Here is a 4,226-nt window from a genome sequence, read left to right on the forward strand (position 1 = left end):
AAACGACATGGCAATCTGAACTGTGCATGCACCAAGAAACAGACCTATATTCCTGAGGTGAAACCTAAAAGAACTGAGAGAAATAAACAAATTTACAATTACATGTGGAGATTTCCACATCACTCAGTTCACACCGCTAGACAAAAACCAACAAAATACACAACTCAAAAATACCACCAGCCAAGCCCACCCGACCCACATTTACAGAGCACTGTACACAACACAGGACACGCGTGTTTCCAGGCCACAGAACACGTGTCTGTGCCGTGAATGAGCCTGAGCCCACCTGAAAGGACCAAGGCCGCCAGTGTGCTGCCAAACTGCCTGGAAACAGAGCAGCGAGCACAGGAAGCAGCAGAAGGGCCACCGCGCACTGAGCTCACCCGGTCACAGCAGCGCCTCTCAGTAACCCAGGGTCAGAGGGAGCCAGGGGGAATAATATATTGAACTAAATGAAATACAGCTGAGGTGGCGCGAGTTGAAAGAACTTCTCCCAGATGGTATTTCCTTGCTGTCATGCACTCGCTCACCCAAATCCCTAATGATGACCTGATGCTCCCCCCACCCACACAGAACCCGGAATACTGACATTCAGAAGGTAAGAGAATTGTGGGTAAGAAGCTGGTGAAGAGACTGTGTGGCTCAGTGGATAGAGCATTGGCCTGGGGACTGAAGGGTCCTGAGTTTGATTCCAGTCAAAGGCACAAGCCTGGGTTTGGGGCTCAATGCCTAGTGGGGGGCGTGCAGGAGGCACCAATCCATGATTCTCTCTCATCACTGATGTTTCTATCTCCCTCTCCCTTCTTCTCTGAAATCAATAAAAACACATTTTTAAAAAGAGGCTGTGGAAGACTTGTCAGGACACTTTACTGGAAGATACAGAAAACCCCGTGACCAGCCACAGGTTGCCCTCGCGCTGTGGACACTGTCTCCTCACTGACAGAGGCACCTGGCCAGCAACTGGAAGCTGCATGAGGATGACATGCTGCAGAGCTGGGGCTTTAGGAGGGAACATTCACACATTCATGTCACAGTCACTGTAGCTGCTGCCAGCAGCTCCCAGGATTTCTTAAATAGGATCCATTGAAAGAAAATAGACTGCTGTGTGTGTTATAAAAATTAGTGCTTTTTATTTATTTTTAAAGTTTACTTCAAGGAGAAAGCGTGGAGGACAGACTTCCCAGTCTCTCCAGGGTGACCTCACCGCCTCCCAGGGACGTGGGGACGGGCCGAGCCAGTCAGTGACCCAGGGGAGGAGACTGCTGCTCCCTGACCTTCAAGGGACCCGGGGAGCGGGAACCCAGGCCCTCAGGCGATTTCGCACCTTCTCCCGATTTTCATTTCCTAAGAAATGACTCAAAACGTGCTCAGAGCGTCCGGCAAGAACTGGAAGCGAGACGGTTCCTCCCGAGCCTGGAAAGGAAGTCGTTGGTGAGTGAAGGGCTGGTCCCGCAGGTCCCCAGCCGCCCGCACAGTCACAGGAGGGACCTGCCTCCACACAAGCTGCCACCTCCCTGTGGTCAAAGGGCTCCGCTCTGCCCCCTCCCCTGCCCTGGCCCTCCTCTGGGAGAATCCCGCAGCTCGCTCTGCTGGAACTTTCTGAGAAGGGAACACACTCTAAGCCAGTGGTTTTCAACCTTCCTAACGCCGTGACCCTTTAATACAGTTCCTCATGTGCTGACCCCCAATTTCACTGTTACAAATTGAACATAATTAAAGCATAGTGATTAATCACAAAAACAATATGTAATTATATGTGTGTTTTCCGATGGTCTTAGGCGACCCCTGTGAAAGGGTCGTTCAACCCATGCCTAAGCCTTTCTCCCAGCCCTCCCCTCCCCCCTCTCCCCACAGGCGGCCTGTCTCCGGCCTGACAGCCCCTCCCAGTTTCTCCCCAGCCCGTCCTCCGTCCTCCAGGAAAGCTCTGCCCAAGCCTCAGCTTCTCCCTGAAACAGCGAGCGCCACCCCCTTGTGAGAGACCATCATGTTTATGGCCCCAGCACAGTCCCACCTGCAAGGACCTGTCAGGGTGAAATATCTGAAATTGGCAAAAAAAAAAAAAAGGAAAGAAAAACACTCGCGTATCACAAAGGAACGACGTCAGTGACTGAAACTGCTGGAAGGCAGGGGCTGGGAGACTCAGGCGGGGGAGGAAGCCCTGGGTGGCTGCACAGAGGAGGGGGCTGGTCGTGGGCGTGGCCAGCAGCCACCCTGACGCCGCTGACGCTGCAGAAAGGAGCCGCCTCCTGGGGAAGGAACACCTGCCGCTCACCTAGGGCATCGCAGAGCCACAGAGCCGCTGGGGAGCCCGGGAGCCCGGGAACTGAGGCTGCAGGCATCGTGGCCGCAGGCTCTGCAGGCAGAGGAGTCTGCAGCAGCGGAAGGGCAGGGGAGGCACCACTTGAAGACTGGGTCAGGCAGTATTTGACCTTTTTAAATCTCAAAAACGGCAATGCAGCCCTGGTCGGGGCTCAGTGGTTAGAGCGGAGTGTGGACTGAAGGGTCAAGGGTTTGATTCCCGGTCAAGGGCACCTACCTCAGTTTCAGGCTGGATCCCTGGCCCTAATCGGGGAGCATGCAGGAGGCAACCAATCAATGTGTCTCTCTCACATTGATGTTTCTCTCCCCGTTTCTCCCTGCCCTGCTCTCTCTCTAAAAAAAAAAACCAATGGAAAAACATCCTCGGGAAGGGTTAACAGCTATGAAAAACTGGAAACATATTTAGACTTTACCTAAAAGAGATGAAGCACTCGGCACCATGCAGTTAGCACTTTCCCTCCTGCCTCTGCTCAGGGGTCCGGGCAGGGCTCCTCTGAGGATGAGCCCGGGGAGCAGTGGCAGGAGCTGCGTGAAGCTGGCAACCTGGTTTGAAATGTGTGATTAATGCTCGCCACATTCCCCTCGGATCCCCGCCCCTCCCTCCCTACACCGCCTTGCTACCACCCTGGTGTGCAAGGAGAGAGAGGCCGGGAGGGAGACAAACTCTGTGTCGAGGGCTGACTTTCAATAGATCACAGCGAGGGAGCTGCTCTGCTACGTAGGAAACCCCCATGCAGAAGCAGGTCGTCTACGAATGGCTTAGCACCAGGTTCACCAGGAATGTGCATTGTGTGAAGGGCGAGGGGCCACACTGGGTCAGTGAAAAAACCATCAGAGTAGTGGTATTTCACCGGCGGCCCTCAAGGCCGGCGTGCCCCCCTCCCCGCCCCCTCGTGGGGACTCAGGGAAGGGGCGCCAGGGGCCTCCCACTTATTCTACACCTCTCCTGTCTCCTCACCTGCCAGACCAGAGTCAAGCTCAACAGGGTCTTCTTTCCCCGCTGAGTCCGCCAAGCCCGTTCCCTTGGCTGTGGTTTCGCTGGATAGTAGGTAGGGACAGTGGGAATCTCGTTCATCCATTCATGCGCGTCACTAATTAGATGACGAGGCATTTGGCTACCTTAAGAGAGTCATAGTTACTCCTCCGTTTACCCGCGCTTCATTGAATTTCTTCACTTTGACATTCAGAGCACTGGGCAGAAATCACATCGCGTCAACACCCGCCGCGGGCCTTCAGGATGCTTTGTTTTAATTAAACATTCGGATCCCCTGGTCCGCACCAGTTCTAAGTCGGCTGCTAGGCGCCGGCCGAGGCGAGGCGCTGTGCGGAACCCCGGCCTGGGGCAGGAGAGACCAGCGAGCGCCAAGAGGCAAGAGGGGTGGACACCCGACATCACCCCAGGCGCGACCAGCAGCTGGGGCGATCCATGGGAAGGGCCCGGCTCATGGCCAGAGTCTCTACCACCGCAGCCACGGCCCCCCAAGTGTCCGGGCCCCGCAGGGGACCTCCCCCTGACCCAATGCGGAGGAGGGGGAAGCGCTGCTATGGCCATGACCTCGCCCCCGTCCGGCCCCCCTCCCCAGGGAGAGGGAGGAGGGCAACGTGGGGGTGAAAAAGCCGCATGCATGGGTCGGGGCGCCAGAGAGGAAGGGCCGCAGGGGTGGGCCCAGGCGGGGGGCGGGGGGGCGGGGGGAGAGGGGGGCCAGCGGTGCCTCGTGTGCGGCCCAGCCCCGCTTCGAGCCCCAGCCCGACAGACCCAGCCCTTAGAGCCAATCCTTATCCCGAAGCTACGGATCCGGCTTGCCGACTTCCCTTACCTACATTGTTCCAACATGCCAGAGGCTGTTCACCTTGGAGACCTGCTGCGGATATGGGTACGGCCCGGCGCGAGATTTACACCCTCTCCC

General features: G+C 56.5%; 1 long non-coding RNA gene across 2 annotated transcripts in view; it reads right to left on the reverse strand.

Annotated features, from left to right (window-relative positions):
* Positions 1–1,106: 1,106 nt before the first annotated feature.
* LOC111824427 overlaps positions 1,107–4,226 on the reverse strand; it is an 8,095-nt gene continuing 4,975 nt past the window's right edge. The window contains exons 2-3 of one of the 2 annotated variants that reach the window (XR_002827513.1): positions 2,733–2,862; positions 1,107–1,413 (exon numbers count right to left, since the gene is read on the reverse strand). This is a non-coding gene — a long non-coding RNA (uncharacterized LOC111824427). Of the gene's footprint in view, positions 1,414–2,732; positions 2,939–4,226 lie in introns of those variants that run through there. The other variant, XR_002827512.1, reaches the window with a different exon arrangement.

The sequence above is a fragment of the Myotis lucifugus genome, unplaced genomic scaffold (genome assembly GCF_000147115.1).
Source record: "Myotis lucifugus unplaced genomic scaffold, Myoluc2.0 scaffold_1468, whole genome shotgun sequence".
NCBI classification, from domain to species: domain Eukaryota; kingdom Metazoa; phylum Chordata; class Mammalia; order Chiroptera; family Vespertilionidae; genus Myotis; species Myotis lucifugus.